Source organism: Delphinapterus leucas, chromosome 16, assembly GCF_059928025.1.
Source record: "Delphinapterus leucas isolate spDelLeu-1000000601 "Yukka" chromosome 16, BTC_Dleu_Yukka2, whole genome shotgun sequence".
Classification (NCBI taxonomy): Eukaryota; Metazoa; Chordata; class Mammalia; order Artiodactyla; family Monodontidae; genus Delphinapterus; species Delphinapterus leucas.
Window position 1 is genome coordinate 23,020,754 of NC_143144.1, and position 20,287 is coordinate 23,041,040.

Consider the following 20,287-nt stretch of genomic DNA (forward strand, 5'->3'; position numbering starts at 1 on the left):
GGTCAGGGAACTAGATCCTACATGCCACAATAAGAGTTCTCATGACACAATAAGAGTTCACATGCCACAACTAAAGATCCCATGTGCCGCAACTAAAGATCCCGTGTGCCACAACTAAGACCCAGCATAGCCTAATTAATTAATTAATTTAAAATTTGCCTTTGATTGAACTAGTAAAATATGGCTCTTCTGGCAGACCAATTAGAAAAAGGGTAAACATAGCCCAGTAGGTATTAGCAGGAAGGCCCCCAGTTTGTCCAGCAGAGGGAGGGCTAGATTTCAGCTCCACTCAGCCCCTCAGCAGGGCAATATGCCAGTGTGAGACAAACTGCTGCTCCCCTACTCCCATTGTCTGCTTTATAAAGATTCCTAAATTCTCCTACATTTCATCATCATTGGATCTCAGTAATTAAGAGCACTGGCTTTGAAGTTGGACTGCCTGGGTGAGAATCTAGGCTCTGTTCCTTGCTCACTGGTGACTTTAGACAAGCTAGTAAACCTCCCTAAACATCAATTTTATCATCTGTAAAATGAGAATAATAAGAGTACCCTCTTCAAAAGGATCTTGAAGATTAAAATTAAAAATCCATATAAAAGTCATAACTTGACCCATGCTTCAGACACCTACTAAGGGCTGAACAAATATTAGTTGATATTATTACCCCCTTTTCAACAGGAAAGCAGAACCTACTTGTCTACATTTAGGTTAAACATATTGCTTTCATCTATAGAGCTTGTAATCATTATTCAAGAATGCAAGAATGCTTTCACTCTTAGTTCCCATAACTAAAGGGCTTAAAACAAAGCTTCCCTCTGGTGACTCATTTCATTGGATCTCTTGACTTCAAAATCTAAGGCATATTTCCTACATGTGCATTAATTAGAAATGCAACATGCCTAAATACTCTTTAAAAACAAATTCCTAATGCATAACGGCCTCATAAAGGATCTTGAGCCCTTTGAAAGCAATTCCAGAGTGATACATAAAAGGTATGCACTAAAGTTAGCGCTACAATTGTTAAATGCACTACATGTCCAGATCCCCAAGACTCTGAACTTTTTATTTCCTTAACTTCCAAGAATTCTGGGTTTCAACACGATAAAAAAAGTTACACTTCATAATAAAAAGTAAATATCTTTAGCATGTGAAATTCAAACTTTCAAAAACTTCTTGGAAGCATCTGAAGTTCTTTTTAACAACTTGTGGATATTAATCTTACTGATGTTTTTTGAAAAATAAGCAAATTGAGCTCCCCCCCCAAAATTATGAGTTTTATAGACTCTTTATGAGAAGACTCAAATTAAATTAAAACGTTTGCTTCCTCTGTTCATAGTAACCAAAATAAAACTTGTTTCCCCACACACAACCTAAATGACAGCTGCAGAAAAACGTCAGAAAACAAACAAAAAATCCAAAAGACTGACCTAACTAATATGAAATAAAACAAAGGAAAACACCAGATTCTACTTATATTTAGGTCTTATATCCTTCTTGTAGTGAATGGCTGGTCAAGTCTAACGGCCCTCCAAAATAAAGCAAAAGGTTGTAATTCAATTTCTGATTTAACTGAAAAGTAACATTGTATATAAGAATTTTATAAGATGACCTTATTACCCCTCTTCTGATAACTCACCTTTTATGTTATTTTATGAAATGCCAGTTCACACTAAAAGCTCACCCTGCCTTTCACAATGGCACACATTTTCAAAATTGCAGGTATGAAGAAAGGACAAAAATGCCCCATGGTTATTCTGTGTAGCAATGCCTTTCAATTTAAGGACATTTTGTACCATATAAAATTATACCAGAACTGAGATCCTATCTCATATAAGCCCAGCATAAATGTTACCTACCTGTTATTTAAAAAGCCAAAGAACTAAATTAGTCCAATTGAACTCTAAGAAGAAGATAATCTAGTGTGTGAAAGCTCAGAGAAGCTTTCATTGAATCACCCACAACAAGAATAACCTTCAGCTATAAGCATCAAGTTTAAGCAACCAGGGCAGAAGTAACATGCCCTTCATATACACCTTGAAAGTGACAGTAGCTTTTGTTGCTGCAAGTCCAGCGGGCCTATGGGTCAGTTCCACTCCATAATATTATAAGACAGCTCAAATATATGTGAATTCTCCTAAGGTCTGGTATTTTTAAAAAGCAGAGAACAAAACAGAAAATAGTGAAAGAAGTAGAATTCTTGTCAACCTCAATGTGAAGCAAAAAAATTCCCATTTCTTCTTTGTTCTCTGATTACCTAGAAATAAATAAGAGCCTGCTTATCATAATAGCGAAAATAAAACCAAAGTCTCTGAAAACACTACATTCATTTTTCTACAAATCTATTAATATACTGGGGGAAACTGATAGTATATAACTGTTTTGAGAACTTCAGCTGCTTCTCTGACTCCTGGTTTTCCATTCTTCCATATTCTCTGAAGAGAGGTTTTAAATCTGCCAGAATCTTCAATCTAACCATCCAAGTTCACTATTTTACCACTAGTTTTTAAAATTTTCTCCAGGAACTCTAGCTATATACCTATTAACCCTATTTAACCATTTCTCATCCCACATGCTAAGTATTCTTTCTATAGTAAACAAAAGACTTTCTCCTCCGGCTTCAAAATACCACTTTCTACCCTTCTGCCATTCTTTCCCAGTATCTTTTACTAGCTCCTCCTTATCTACTAACGCCTGTTAACTAGGGGTCTAAGCCCCAGGATCCATCCCTTACATGCTAGTCTCTGCTCCACACTATATAGTTCTTTCAGAACAATCTCATCCTAGAGTTTCAGTTCAACTTACAGCCTCTGATTCAACAGTCCAGACCTCTCACCTGAGCTTCAGAGCCCCCAGATCCACTTCCCACTGGGCCATCTCACAGGCACCTCAAAACTGAACTCCATGATCTCTTCCTCAAAACCTGTTACCGCCATCTTCAGTTCTGATCTAGATTAATGACATCACCACACAGTGGGCACCCACACCCAACCCATAACTTGAATGTCATCCCAGAATATTTTCTTTCATTCTGCCTCTCTCTTCATATCAGATTAGTGGAAAAGTCACACAGCTTCTACTTCCTTAACTCTTCTTATGTTGGCCATTTCCTCTCCATTCACATTGGTACCTCCTCAGTTCAACCCTGGTTAGACTTACTTAAACTTTGCAATGATACCCTAACTGGTCTCCCTTCTAGTTTTTCACAACCTCCAATTCACCCTCCAAACTATTCCCAGAGTGATGTCTCTAATATAAAATAAGATAATGTTACACCAACTCCCTGCTTAAAACCCTCAATGATTCTTCATCTGGACACAATAAAGTTCAGTTTCCACTGAATGACTCGAGGCAATTTGCCCTATCTCTCCAGCTTCTTCTTTGTCTTTGACACACCTCCTCCCTGTACTCAATTCATGCTAAAGAATTTGAAGTTCTCTAAATGGACCATACTCTTTCATTCCCCTAAACTTTTATTCACTCTGTTCCCTCTGCCTGGAGTACTCCTCCCCAATAGCCACTCAACAAATACTTCCTCATCTTTTCAACCTCAACTCAAGCAACCCTCTTTACATCTTAATAAACACACATACACACACACACAAGCACATACACACTCATGACAGAAGTAAGCAATGCTTTACTCTGTACACTATACAGAACTCTAAGAGAATCACCATCATCATCCTACCATCTCCTAGGATTTATTATAATATATGGTAGAATAAATGCATGTTTATGTCACTTCCTTCCATCAAAACTAATGGAATACAGAAAAACTCAAAATCAAAATTTCCTCCATCTTCAAGGAAACTTGGCATTACCCCAAATTACGAATAAAGAAATAAAATGAAATCTTGACTAAATTTTTTAAAAAGGAAAGTGAAAATCTATACACACCTCAACAGGAAGTAATTTTCTCTAAAAGTGCCACGACCCTGAAATTCCTGTCCAAGCGTCCTTTGATTAAAGAATTAAGATGCAGGGCATGGATAGGTACAGTAATCAAAGGGGATATCCCTATTTGAAAGACCCAGTTTGAGACTGTAGAATCACAAAAGTGAGAAGTCAGGATTAGCACGATGACATGCCATTTCTGTCTGTGACTAAGCCCACGTAGCCAGGGGAACTGCTAGAGGTCAAGTAGAGTCAAGGAAAGAAGGGATGTTAAATCATCAGCTCACAGTGCTAATAGTCTGTGGCTTAAAGGACTTTACCATGAAGCACACTGAATTTTGGAGCACCAAACAATGAAAGGAAAATGTTCCTAGGAGCAAAAAAATAACAACTTTGGTAAGAAAGTAAAAATTGCCAACAACCTCAACTCACTCCCGCCCAAGCCTGATCCTCCCTACACTGTTCAGTAAATGTCTGGTGGTACACAACTATCAGTAATGGGAACACTACATAAAAAGTGCCAAAAAAAAAAAGAGAGAGAGGGAGAGAAAAAGAAGAAAGGAGAGGAACCAAAAAATGTATATGAATAAGGATTAATGAAGGAAACAGAGGAGTTATACCACCTTTACATAAGAAAGCTGTGACTGCAAAAAGGCTTGCATTCTTGCTTATACTTTCTTTTTTTTTTAAATACTTCTTTATTGGAGTATAATTGCTTCATAATACTGTGTTAGTTTCTGTTGTACAACAAAGTGAATCAGCCATATGCATACATATATCCCCATATCCCCTCCCTCCCACCCTCCCTATCCCACCCCTCTAGGTCATAGCAAAGCACCGAGCTGATCTCCCTGCTGCTGCTTCCCACTAGCTATCTATTTTACATTTGGTAGTGTATATATGTAGATGCTACTCTCACTTCACCCCATCTTCCCCCTCCCCCCGCCATGTCCTCAAGTCCATTCTCTATGTCTGCGTATTTATTCCTGCCCTGCAACTAGGTTCATCAGTACCATTTTTTTTTTTTTTAGATTCCATATATATGCGTTAGCATACGGTATTTGTTTTTCTCTTTCTGACTTACTTCACTCTGTATGACAGACTCTAGGTCCATCAACCTCACTACAAATAACTCAATTTCGTTTCTTTTTATGGCTGAGTAAAACAACAAGAATAACAACCAGAAAAAAAAAAAAAAACCTGAAGGATAAACCGAAAACAAATTAAAATTGTTGTCCTCAGGACGAGGAAAAGAACAGAGCAGAGGAGACAGAGATGAATGCTAGACTTCTCTGAATACACCTAGTTTTAGAGTTTTGACGTTGGAGCCACGTAAATGTTTTACGTAAGTAAAAAGCAATTAACTCATAAATCAATCCTGAAAAATCAGAAGTAAACAAAAAAAATAAACCTTAACTATATTTCACACTAGCTTCATAAACACTCAGAAATAATTTCAAGGAACTACAAAACACAATATTTTTAAAATAAGCTTTAAGGATATATTGTACAACACAGGGAATAAAAGCAATATTTTATAACTATAAATGGAGTATAACCTTTAAAAACTGTGAATTACAAAAATTATGAACCACCTGAAACATATAATATTGTACACAACTATACTTCAATAAAAAATAAAGTTTTTTTTTAAGTTAAAAAACAAACAAACAGTATTTTTACTCTAATCCTAGAGGGATATCCTCCAGGACAAAAACAATGTCAAAGTAATTTTAAACTACACTTAGTATTCTTATTATATATGTGTGATATATATATTCTTATTATATATGTATACATACATGTGTATAAACACATTAGGCTAAAGCAAATAAATAATTATATTCATGCTATTAGGAAATAAGATTTCCAGCATAAGAGAAAAGGAGATACAGATGGCCAACAGGCACATGAAAGATGCTCAACATCACTAATCACCAGAGAAATGCAAATTAAGACTCCAGTGAGATATCACCCAACACCTGTCAGAATGGCTACCATCAAAAAGAACATAAATAACAAATGCTGGCGAGGATGTAGAGAAAGGGAGCCTTTGTACACTGTTAATGGGAATGTAAACTGGTGCAGCCACTGTGGGAAACAGTATGGAGTTTCCTCAAAACACTAAAAATAAAACTACCGTATGATCCAGCAATTCCACTCCTGGGTATATATCCAAAGAAAAAGAAAACACTAATCCGAAAGGATACATGTACCCCAAAGTTCATAGCAGAATTATTTACAATTGCAAGGTATGGAAGCAACCTAGGTGTCCATCAACAGATGAATGGATAAAGAAGATGTGGTATATAAATACAATGGAATACTACTCAGCCATAAAAAAAGAATGAAATTTTGCCATTTGCAACAGCATGGATGGACTTAGAGGGCACTATGCTTAGTGAAATAAGTCAGACAGAGAAGGACAAATATTGTATGTTATCATTTACATGTGGAATCAAAAAATTTAAAACAAATTAGTGACTATAACAAAAAAGAAAGAGACACACAGATACAGAGAACAAACTAGTGGTTACCAGTGGGAACAGGGGAAGGGCAAGATAGGGATGGGAAATTAAGAGCTACAAACTACTAGGTATAAAATAAATGGGCTACAAGATATATTGTACAGCACAGGGAATATAGCCAATATTTCATAATAACTACAAATGGAGTATAATCTATAAAAAATCTGAGGGACTTCCCTGGTGGTCCAGTGGCTAACACTCCATGCTCCCAATACAGGGGGCCTGGGTTTGATCTCTGGTCAGGGAACTAGATCCCACGTGCCACAACTAAGAGTTTGCATGCCGCAACTAAAGATCCTGCATGTTGCAACTAAAGACCCTGCATGCCACAATGAAGATCCTGTGTGCGGCAACAAAGACTTGGCACGGCCAAATAAATATTTTTTTAAAAATTTTTGAATCACTATGTTGTACACCTGAAACTAATATAATACTGTAAGTCAACTATACTTTGATATAAATAAATAAGAAAAAATATACAAATATAAAATCAAAAATTTTAAATTAAGCCCTATAATCTTATTTTGAGTTGGAAATATCAGTATGATCTGATTATATATTTTTCCCTTCCTAAAAAACAATCTATTTCCTAGCTATGTTCACAAAAAAAATTTAAAAATTGGGCAACAATGGCAACCTGGTGCACAGATTATGTTCCCTAAATACTATTTTCCACTAAAAAGACTTAGGCTCCTCGGTGGAAAGGCTGATTGAAGATCTAGTGCAGGAAATGTACAAAATGAGCCTAGAACATCTTCTTGTGCTAGAAATCAAGGCTCACTTGGGTTTTGTCAAAATGCTTAGTAAACAATTTAAAGGGGTTCTCAATGGCCAAAAATGGGAAAATTTGAGCATCAAAAGAATAAAAAATTACAGTATTCTGAAATATGTCTCACATATAAAAATTCAAAAAAAAAAAAAACTCATTGGTCACCTTCCAAAGTTGCTAGAACACCATCCTCTTTTTCTGAAAATTGATAAACAATGGGAAATAATCAAGTATTTTCCTGATTTTCTGGTATGAACTATACTTTTGACTAATGAAATAGTAAGGGAAGAGTTCTTTATAGCATGATCCCAACTGATAAAACTAATAAAGAATTATAGAATGATAAAGTCACCATTTACAACCCCTTAAAAAATAATAGGCTATACAATAATTACCAATATGAAGGCTAAAATCATTAACTGACTGATTAATAGGGAACTATGAGAATCAGGCTTACAGAGCATGAATGCAGTGATCAATTTTAACATTACCAAAAGTGAGATAACCCAGACTTGTGTATTAGACATAATATTAAATGGACAATTGATTTTCAATAAAGGTGTCAAGGTAACTCAATGGAAAAAAGGTAGTCTTTTCAACAAATGGTGCTGAAATCATTGAACAGCCACTCATAAAACAGGAACCTTGACCCTTTCCTCACACCATATACAAACATTTACTTGAAATGGACCATAGAGCTAAAGATAAGATCTAAAGCTATTAAATTTCTCAGTGAAAACATAGGAGAAAAGTTTTTTTACCTTGGGTTAGGCAAAGGTTTCTCAGATACATCCAAAGCGTGATCATAAAAGAAAAAAAAAATCAATAAACTGCTTCAACAAAATTTAACATTGCTGCTCTCTGAAAGACAATGTTAAGAAAATGAAATGGCAGGGACTTCCCTGGTGGTCCAGTGGTTAAGAATCAGCCTTCCAATGCAGGGGATGCGGGTTCGATCCCTGGTTGGGGAACTAAGATCCCACATGCCGCAGGTCAACTGAGCCCGCGCGCCACAACTACAGAGGAGCCCATGCGCTGCAAGGAAGAGCCCGCACTCTGCAATGAAAGGTCCCACATGCCACAACGAAGATCCCTCAACTAAGACCCCATGCAGCCAAATAAATATTTAAAAAAAAAGAAAAGAAAAGAAAATGAAATGTCAAACCACAGCTGAAGGATGGGATGAAGCATTTTTAAAACCCATATATGAAAAAGGACTTGTATCCAGAAAATATAAATAATATTTAAAAATCAAAATCTTTTTTAAAAAATTCAGTTTTTTAAATGGGTAAAATATTTGAAAAGACACTTCACCAAGAAGATGACATATAAGCACATGAAAAATGCACATCCTAAGTCACTAGAGAAACGCAAATTAAGGTCATAATATATACTGCTACACACCTACTGTAATGGCTAAAATTAAAAAGACTGCCAATACTAGAGCTAGCAAAGACGAGAAGCAAATGGATATCGCACACATTTGCTAGTGAAAATGAAAACTGGTACAGCCACTTTATAAAACAGCTCGGAAATTTCTTATAAAGTTAAACATGCACCCACCCTATGACCTAGCAATTCCACTCCTTAGACATTTACCCAAGAGAAATGAAAGTATATGTCCACCTAGAGACCTATATGCAAATGTTTATGGGGGCCTTATTCACAAGAGTCAGAAACTGAAAACAACTCAAATTTCCATCAACAGGTAAATAAACAATTTACGATACCATCATACTGTCACATGTTATGCAAGAAAAAATGAATAGATACAGGCATCAACATGAATATCTCACAAAAGCGTTATGCTAACTGATAGAGTCAGACAAAATTACACACTGCATGATGCCACTTATATGACATTCTTGAAAGGGCAAAAATATAGGGACAGGAAACAGATCAGTAGTTGTCAGTGACTGAGGGTTAAGGGAGAAGATAACTGCAGATGGCACAAGGAAACTTTGGATTGACTCAAATAGAAATGTTCTATTTGTTTATGGTGGTGAATATATGATTGTGTATAACTGTCAGAACTCATCAAACTGTAAACTTATAAAGAGTGAATTTAATGCATATAAATTTTTCCTTAATAAATCTGACTTTTAAAAACTCTTTTCTGTTTATCTCTTACCCCAGTGACACAAAAAATATTTCTCGATTACTTCATTTACTATATAATTACAGATTTCTACTGATATCCATTGGCTCTATAAGCTCTTTGAATGGATCTCTCACTAGGATCTCTGAACTAATGCTTTCGAAAGGTAATTTGTTTTTCTTAAGCGTCCTTGACCACTCTGGTACATCACTCAGTTTATTTGGTGCCTAAATCCTACTTAGCTTCTTAAGAATATCTGCTTCCCACGTTTCAGATATGTGTGTCCAAGTTATCCACAATCTCATCCCATGCAGCTGATGTGTTATCTATCCGATTGATAATTTTTTCTGGCAAGAACTCTAAGTCAACCTGCATATGTGTTTACAAAACTACAAAAATAAAAGCTTTGAGTATTTGCTTTGTTTTTGTAGTGCTTTTTCTAAAAGATAATCATTTCTTATTGATTTTATTCTTAACAACGGAATATTTAAAAAATCGGAGCCAAATGATTGGCCCTGACTCATCATGTTAATTTAACATCATGTTAATTTAACATCTGAAAATATCACTGAAGATCCTTAGCAAAACTTTAACTGCTACACTTTCGTCCCTTTTCAATACTGTTGGGTGAAACCAGTGAGTTTATAACTTCGTTCACTTATACAAGCCAGGTTTAGCAGGGTGTGCAACACCGAGTCCAGCGTCTTCAACACAGTAGTTGGTTTTTGAGTATTTGAAGATCAAAGTACATTAAGAAGTCCTGCCTCTGAATTCCTTCCTCCTACCCAACAACTTTTTTCCAAGTTATATTGATCCAGTTAATTGTGATCGAACAGAAGTTGAAATTCAAATTAAATTTATAACCAAATTGAGTGAAAGGAAGGAAAGTAGCAAATAACCTATTCAGAAAAATTGTAAAATACCAGGACTAGATTCATAGATTCATACAAAATTGCCAGATATATTATAAACATGGGCTTGATCATGTCTGTTCTAATGTGTAGATATATGACCTTATTTAAATAACTTCTTGTTTCCAAAAAACTATGCCTCTTTAATCATTCTTCTGAATTTAGTAACAGACCAAATTTTATTCTGCTCCTAGAAAACTTAAAGCCACACTTATGCCTATATAAATCAGCATGTGGGTTAAAAGGGCAGCAGTTCTCCACTTTTTTTCCCACTAAAACACAAGTGACATTTAAAGTATATTTAATATTCACTGTCCAACATACTTCTCCCACTCTGGGCTGCCACCCTTGGTAAGGGAGATAGCTAGTTTGCATGAAATTCCCCCACAAGATTTCTATATAAAACCCTATATTTTCTCTCCCATCAATCCATCATACACCAGTGTCATAAAACCATAGTCAAGAACTGCTGCAGCTCAGCCTTATTCCTGGCTGTGTTTTATATCTCATACGTATTTTTCTTTCTACTTTCACTCCACTTTTATCCTTTTTTGAATTTCACATAGCCTTGTAAGTCACCTTGAATCCTTTCTAGAACAAGGTAAGGAATAAATAAATCATCATTCCATATATCTGCAAAAGCAATCTCTTCTCATTTACCCTAGATAAAGCCTTAAAACTTTTAACTACTTGCAGCCTCTTAACTATTCTCTACCATATTAAACATACAAGTATCAAAATCACAAGTTCCTATTTTTTGGTTTTATTAATTCTCTTTTTAAAAATATTAAGGCTGCATACAGAAAAATAGAGGAAAAGTATCCACGCACAATTTAAGTTTAGAGGCCCATAACAGAAATTAAATTGTTTGCACAAAGAACCTGCTTGCTGCATAACTTTTGTGTCTAAAGAATGTAAAGCTTCCAGTGTCTTGTATACAGTTACTCAAATAGTAATAGCTCAGCTACAGAGAAGGAATTTTTAAGTGCTTTGATATAAAACTACTATAGCTTGGGCATTGGCACACAAGAATTTGTTTCAGCGCTATTTTTAAAGCCACTAATAAATACTTCAAATACCAGAACTGAGCCTCTGCTCAACTGAGTCTGCCTCAATTGACGTGAAAGAAAAAGTATGTAAGAGAATCACATATTTATTTAAAACTGAAATGCCTGCTAATCTACTTGGAAAAGTATATATAAAATTGGAACTTTCATAAAGTAATTTAGAGTTTAGTGTTGTTAAAAGGAAAATTAGTTATAAAAGTAATAAATGCACAACATAGTAGTTTCTATTCATCCATTTTATAGAAATAATGTCCTTTAATTTCCCCCAAAGTTATCTAGCCAAGTAACACATAATCTATAATTAGGATTTGCCTTATAGCAAAGTTTGATTTTAAAAAGTTTGACACTTCACTCACCTACTGCAGGACAGAGTATTGCCCATATACAGATACTAAACCAACTGTCTAAGCAAGTTCTTGTGTTTAGAAATTCAGTGCCACTATTATGGCTCACAATTTGGCTTATGATGCATTTGTAAGCAAACAGCCTGACAAGCACCCTAGTGTATTTCAGGATGACTGACAGGACACAGTGGCTCAAACAGGAAAGGGGGATGGGTGCTCTTAAAGCAACATACCAGTGAAAGGCAACATTAAACAGTAGAATCAGATTGAAATTATATTTTTCAAGTTTGCAATGAAATAATAACATATTGTCCAATTCAAGCTTTTAAACATAACTTTCATGTCATTATGTGCCCCAAACACTGTAAATTCCAAACAGACTTTAAGAATTTAAAATATAGAAAGAAAAAATTTAAAACAAACATGCTAAATGATACTTCCCTGTACCTATCAAACTTCTAAATTACTTAAGACTATTCCAATTATTTTTAACAGAAATTAGGTCAGGGTACCCAGAGAAAAGCAGTTCTTATCTCACCTCTAGATATTTGCCAATCACTCTTACAACAGTAATTTAACTAATAAAAGTAATTTAAATAGCTTGGATTATTCAAATCTCTTATTGAAGATGGGGCAGGAGATCTATATATTTTGCTCCTGCTGTGTTTATTCCCTGTGACCTACTTCCATTGTTTAAAAATAGATCATTGGATTAGGAAGTTTCAATTATGGGTATTTCCATATTAGTTTCACTTGGAAAATATTTATTTAAGTGATACATTGGCTTCATTCTTCACATTTATAATTTTTCCTATATTATCTTACAATACTCTGCACTGTTCAATCCTTTTACACAACAATCAGCCCTATTTTTTTTTTAATATCTACATGGAATTCTGTTATTGATTTGCTGTAATTTTTTTTTTTTTTGGCTGTGTTGGGTCTTCGCTTCTGTGCGAGGGCTTTCTCCAGTTGCGGCAAGCGGAGGCCACTCTTCATTGTGGTGTGCGGGCCTCTCACTATCGTGGCCTCTCTTGCTGCGGAGCACAGGCTCCAGACGCGCAGGCTCACAGGCCCAGTTGTGGCTCACGGGCCCAGGTGCTCCGCGGCATGTGGGATCCTCCCAGACCACGGGCTCGAACCCGTGTCCCCTGCATTAGCAGGCAGACTCTCAACCACTGCGTCACCAGGGAAGCCCCATCAGCCCTATTTTTAAAACAAAAAAAAGCCATTCATTTTTTCATAATATTTATTTATAATGCTTTTTATTTCTGTAAGGTTGGTAGTTACATCCCATTTCTGATTCTAGTAATTCAATTCTTCTTCCTCTTCCCCCTCCTCTCCCCCCCCTTCCCCTTCTCCTCCCCTTCTTCTTCATCTTCTTCCTCTTCTTCTTCTCCCTCTTTTTCTTCTTCTTCTTCTTCTCAATCTAGCTTGCTTGGATTTCATTGGTTTGCTCTATTGCTTTTCTATTGTCTATTTCATTTATTTCCACTTTAGCCTTTACTTCCTTACTTCTCCTTGCTTTGGATTTATTTTGCTCTTCTTTTTCTAGTTTCTTAGGGTGAAAAGTTATTGAGTTGAAAGCAAAACTATGGAGACAAGGATCAGTGGTTGCCAGAGATTAGGGGAGAGGGAGGGATGAATAGGTGCAGCACAGAGGATTTTTAGGGCAGTGAAACTCTCCTATATGATACTACAATGGTGAATACATGACAATTACGTATTTGTCAAAATTCGTATAATGTACAACACTGAGAGCAAACTCTAATGTAAACTATGGACTTCAGGGGATAAAGATGTATCAGTGTAGGTTCATCTGTTATAACAAATGGACCACTCTGGTGTGGGTTGTTGATAGTGGGGGATGCTGTGTGTATGTGGGAGCAGGGGCTATATGGGAAATCTCTGTACCTTCTGATCATTTTGCTGTGAAATGAAAACTGCTCTAAAAAATAAGACTATTAAAAAAATCAAAAGTAATTTTTAAAACAAACCAAAAAGCAAAAAACCTCACAACCTAAGGGCCAATGTCTCTACCCTAGGTCTGCAGTCTTGCCCTGCAAGATCCCTCTGTGATGACCCAGAATGTGATGGGTAACAGGACATTCAAACCTGCTACTGCCACTATCTCTAATACTTTCCCCAGTGAACGCTGATCCAGTTATTGTTATTATATAATGTATGCTGCCAGATTATTCACATAATTTCTCCAATCTTGATTAATGCTTAGAAATGTTCTTTTTACTTTCTAAATTGAGGGAGAGGTTGGAGTTTCTTCTAATTAAATTGCCTTATGATCAAAGAATGCTGTTTGTATGTTATTGAGTTTGTTAAGATTTGCTTCATGGTCTAATATGTAGTCATTATGCACTTGAAAAGAATGTGTGTTCTCTACCAGTTGAATGCAGAAATCTATGTACTTTCATTAAATCAAGCCTATTAACTGTACAGTTAAAATCTCTACCCATACAAAATTTTTATTCATTTGACCTATGGATAAAATCATCTATTATGACTATGTATTTGTTAAGTTTCCCCAAGAGTTTTGTTAATTTTTACTTCATATATTTTGGGAATATGTTAAATGTATACAATGAATTATTGTATCTTTCAGGTTAATTGTTCCCTTTACCCTTGTCTAATATACTTTTACTTCCAACAAAATGTTTTGCCTTAAAGTTTAATTGGATAGATATTAATATGACTATGCCAGCTTCCCTCCTATTTAAAAAAAGGTTGATTTGAGATCTTATTCTTTAAATACAGGCTTTTGCAGCTATAGATTTCTTTGCAAGCACTGATTTAGCCTCATCCCATAAGTTTTGGTAATATTGTATTTTTGTTTTCACTCATCTTTGCATATTTCCTAATTTTCCTTCTGATTTCTTCATCTATTGGTTATTTAGGAGTGTGCTTTTTAATATCCATATATTTGTGAATGTCCTGAATTTTATTCTACTATTGATTTCTATTTTCATTCCATTGTGTTTGGAGAACATGCTTCATATGACTTTAACCCTGTTAAATTGATTATTTTATGGCTTCAAATGTCTTTTATTGAAAACATTTCCAATGTCCATTATTAAGTTTTAAACTTTTCAGTACAGAGGCCTTAATTTTCTTAGTTAATTCCTAGATACTTTATATTTTTCATTGAGAGGTATTTATTTTATTATGTGTTTCTTTATTATTGGTTTTGAGAAGTGCCATTAATTTTGTTCATTAATCATATAGCTGGAAAATTAGCTTAACTGTCAAGTTTGTTGGAAATGTAAGTTTATAAACCTGCTGCCATTAAAAGTGGATGACGCCTAAAGGCTACTGACCTTTTAAAAAGTCAAAGATAGTTTTGGGAAGAGGGAATTTTGGAGTCTCATTGGCCATCGAAGGGACTAGGAAGGCCTCTCCAGGGAGAGTTGTGGGGATGATTGTGTAGTACTGAGCTATACTTGCAGGGAACTCCTAGTTTTTACAACATTTCCATGGAAATCAAAGCAACACTGAGCCAGATATTTGGGTTAAAAGCAGACAAAGGCAAGAGCATGTACAAGATGCAAGAAGATCCTTTTTCTCTACTGTCTGATATTTATTAGTACTTTGATCAGAGACATCCAAAGTGTACCATACTGGAGGGGTTCTGGAATTCCAGGCTGTCTCTCAGACTGTAGGCTGCAAAGCTCCAGTTTGTCATACTGAAGCAGGTTTGCCCAGGAGATAAACCTACAGCTGGATCAGCAAAGATGCTAAGAGAGGAACTCTATTCTAACCGGGCCTTGTCAGTGAGAGATACTAATACAGAGAGTGGAAAGAAGAGCTGGCTATCTCATCCTCATCAGGAAAACTGTACAGTTCCGTGATTTGTGCTATGTCATAGGCATCAGAGTACAAAGCAGGAACTGAGGCCACTATCCTCTCCAATTGAGGATCTTGCATTTGGACATCACTTGTAGCAATCTCAGTGATGATAGAGTCCCCTGCCCAATGGAAAGGGTCTAAGGGCTGAGATGAGTGGGAGCTACAAGAATCTGAAACTGCAGGGAGAAAAGAATGAGGACTGGTTGATGCTGTGGGCACATTCTTGGCTGGAAGGACCGACTGCTGCTCTTGTCGCTGTTGCTGCTTCCTCTTTTTGAACCGCCAATTCCTGCACCAAATCTTTACTCTTCATTCTGGTAGGCTGAGTTTTAAAGCAAGTTCTCTCTGGAGGTTTTTATCTGGAAACATGTTACAGCTAAACAGAACCTTCAACTCTTCATGCTGTGTGTGTGTGAATGAGGTGCATTCGTGAGGCTTCTTCCATTTTGTGGGACCAGATGGTATCTGTGAATCAACCTCGAAGTTCATGCTGGAATCATCCATGTAGACAAAAGGGTCTGGTTGGGGATTCTCTTGGACTATTTTGTTCATCAGGGGTGCTGACATATGGCAAGGAAGGTCTGTCATGAATTCCTCTGGAGTGCCCATTTTCAAGCCCTCTTGATGTGTCTCTCTGGAAATGCAGTTCCTTTCCAGCCATTCATTTTTAAACGCAATCCCACATTTAGCCAGCAGAGGGTATCATCTGATTCTGAAAGGCCACAGTATTGAGTCCAATGACATTTCTTTCTATACTTGAACTAGGAACTGGGGCACACCATTTCAACTTTCCCTATTAAATGTGTTTAGAAATATCCCATTTTATTTGCCCATATAAATTTGACTTATAGAGCCCATATTAGTGTTTAATATTTCTCATCTGTGACAAAGTCTACCATTATTTCTTCCTCTATCAACTCAATCACATGCATCAGAATTGGGTTCAATCATCACAATGACTTTGCACAACCCTAGATCTTCTGGGACAAAAAAGCAAACAACAAAAACTCTACATAAAGATTCTAAGCCCCATTAGAAAATCCAAAAACAAATTCCAAAAAATAAAACTGCCCTATTAAACAAAATAATTAATTTATCTTCAAAGTTTACATATGACATTTGTAAACTGTTTAATATTTTCTAATTGCCCTGTTTAATATTGGCTGTCGATTATATATTAGGAGCCATAAGGTAATATTAGAAGATATGTTTCCTGTTATCACTGCATTATTTCTCATGAGCATGAAATGTTATGACTAACAAAGTCCTCATACAAGCTGCAAATTCTTTATTCTACAACTTAACACCCACTTCAGTTTGGAAAAGCATGAACATTGATTTGCCTGATTTACTCTAAAAATAAAGATCTTACTATCTAATTAGCTAACATCATTAACTACCACAAATTTATCTTGACCAAAGATAAAAAGTTTCCACACTTCTCTAAAGCTATTATCACAAACATCAAGTCTACTGTTAACTATGGCAAAAATAAAACAGATCTAAAGGCTCAGAGTGATCTCTCTTCTCATGTTCCTAGGCTTGCCACTAATGACATATCCTTTATACGAAAGTATTAAATTTTCCAAAGAGAAAAGAAATAATCATTCTCTTCCTCAGTTGTGATTCAAAATAGGAAATTATAGCTTCTTTAAAAGAGAATTCTATTCCTTATAATGAAAGCAAGTTTGGGGTTCTTCACTCTATAAAATTATTTTTAATACCTGAATATGGCAGTTTCTTTCCTCATATAGTAACTGATGGTAGCCATTAAAACTTATATTTTACATTTGGAAATAAAGTATAACATCTCAACTGTTATTGATTCTTTCATAAAATTTTGTAACTTCAATTTTCTAAACTGATGTATTCTCTATAATATAAAAGCGATACTTAAAATTATTTCTCAAATTAACTTATAAGCATCCAGGAGGAAACAGAAAAGTCTGTTTTGCAAGTAATTTGCTTATCCTTCTTACCTATCACCCACACATTTTAGAATATACAGATAACTAATATTTTTTTTCTGTTTTCAGTTAACCACTTAATTCCACTTTACTTTCCAACTCAGAGTTTGGTTCCCTGACACAGGCACTCCTGAACTGCGTCCCATTTAATGATTTTTGGTTTTTCCAGGTGCCTTAAGAACCTATATCTAAAGGCCTGATTAGACTCCATTCTATTTGTGGCTTAGAAAAACAATGGGGAGCTAGAAATTCAGAATCCTGGAGCTCAGGAGAAAAATCAAGATATGGTAGCTATGCATCCGTGTTACGCCTTAAACCATGAGAGTAGAAGAGCTCTCCCAAGGCTGAGTAGAGGGAGATAAGGCGCCAAAGATAGTACTTTGCAAAACAAGTACCCACTAGGGGTAGGAAAAGAAGGGAAGTCGTGAAAAGAATAGGCAGAAAGGCAAGACAAACTTAGTTCAGATTCAAGCCCTACTTTACTTTGCTTGGCCTTGTCCACATTGACTCCCATTTACCCTGGTTTCTTCATGTGAAGTGAGACCTATAAAGCTGATATGAAGGGTAATTAATTATAAAATTACTCATAGGCTCTAATGGAGTGCTAATTATAGTATTAAATAACTCATTAGTCAATTATTGCTATTTTGTGGAAAGATAAGTTTCTCTTTGTGGAATTCTACTTTTCCAAATCCAGATGTCATTGAATTTTAGAAGACTGCTGTGAAAGATAACAGATTGCCCATCTGATTTAAAAGTTGGTGAAGAGTCATTAAGTTCACACATTTTTATTTAGCAAATTAAATCCATTTCACCAAGGGAAGTTCTACCCCATCCATGATAATAATTTATAATTAGGTAACAAGGAATCATGGTCCTAAAATGGAAGAACTTAAAAGCTGCTTCCAATAGATGAATGGATAAAGAAGATGTGGCACATATATACAATGGAATATTACTCAGCCATAAAAAGAAACGAAATTGAGTTATTTGTAGTGAGGTGGATGGACTTAGAGTCTCTCATACAGAGTAAAGTAAGTCAGAAAGAGAAAAACAAATACCGTATGCTAACACATATATATGGAATCTAAGAAAAAAATAAAGGGTCATGAAGAACCTAGGGGTAAGACGGGAATAAAGACACAGACCTACTAGAGCATGGACTTGAGGATATGGGGAGGGGGAAGGGTAAGCTGTGACAAAGTTAGAGGGTGGCATGGACATATATACGCTACCAAACGTAAAATAGATAGCTAGTGGGAAGCAGCCGCATAGCACAGGGAGATCAGCTAGGTGGTTTGTGACCACCTAGAGGGGTGGGATAGGGAGGGTGGGAGGGAGGGAGACACAAGAGGGAAGAGATATGGGAACATATGTATAACTGATTCACTTTGTTATAAAGCAGAAACTGACACACCATTGTAAAGCAATTATACTCCAATAAAGATGTTAAAAAAAAAAGCTGCTTCCAAAGTCATAACAAATGCTTAATAAACGCAAGACATACTAACACATATTAATAAATTGTGTATGTTATTTAGAGGATTGAGTATGGGATGGTTTAAGGACAGAATACAAAACTAAAAGCAAAATAATGACAATAAGAAAAAGAAAGGAAGGAAGGAAGGAAGGAAGGAAGGAAGGAAGGAAGGAAGGAAGGAGGGAAGGAAGGAAGGAAGGGAGGAAGGGTCCTCTGGTGTCTTGTTCCCACATAAGACTTATGGAGTTGTGCCAATCCGCTTCATTCCAGAGCAGAGAGCCAGTCAGTCACTGAGACTATATTAGAAAGAGAAGAAGGAAATGTTTCTCCCACTCTCTGTTTCCAAAGATAATAACAGAAAACTAGAGCATGATGGATTTCACTACCAAGTAGCCAGGTTTATTTTACTCTTGTCCCCACTGACCCTCTAAAAGTCAACTCTACTAATTTTGCATTATGGAACACAGGAAAAATATGTACAAACACAAAGAAAATCCATGTTTCAAAGCTTACAATATCCCTAAATTATCCAAAAAATAACTGCTACCGTCCCTAAACTTAAACATCAGACCTTCAACTGTAGTGAAAAGAATGGTGCTTATCACAGAGTAAAGGAAAATAATTAAACTCAGTTGTTAACATAGTGAATCACATTTTTTTCTACTCTAAATAATGACCTTGTCCAATAGTCTGAGTAACCCACACACATGACCTGACTCATCCCAGCTTTTTTCCTTCTGGGTCTTGAATACAAAGAATTAGACTGACACAATCAATCATACTCCTCTGTGAAGTTCAATTCATGCAACTGGTCTGTGAAAATCCTGTTTTTTGGTGGTTGTTTTTTGTTGTTGTTTTTATCATATTCTGTATCCCTTAGCCTCAGTTCCATTTCCCTCCCTCCTTCCTATAGGCATCCAATCTGTAGTATTTCATGGGTACCTTTCCAATCAACTTTCCGTAAGTTTTTTTACATATGATATATATACCTTTACAATGGTAGATACCTTTACAATGGTATATATCTTTACAATGGTATATATCTTTACAATGGTATATGGCCTTATGTGTGTGTGGATTTTTAAATTTACACAAACAGTATTGTACTTCCCATCTCTTCCTACTTCTCAATCTTTCTCTCTCTCTCTCTCACTTTCTCATCTCATCATTACATTTTCACAGTCTATTGATGTCAAGCTATAACCACAGGTTAGCTCACTCAATACATAAACCCAGCTCCCCCTTGCCTTTCACTGCTATGGAAGCAAGACATTAGATTTTCCAGCCTTCTTTGCAACTCAGAATGGCATACGACAGAATTCTGGCCAATGAGATTATCAGCAGATGTTTGCTGAGAGGGTTTCTGGCAAAGC

At 35.9% G+C, this 20,287-nt stretch overlaps 1 pseudogene; it reads right to left on the bottom strand.

Moving 5' to 3' along the window:
* Nucleotides 1-15,182: 15,182 nt before the first annotated feature.
* On the bottom strand, nucleotides 15,183-16,772 carry LOC111183429 (arginine-fifty homeobox pseudogene; annotated as a pseudogene).
* Nucleotides 16,773-20,287: the final 3,515 nt, after the last annotated feature.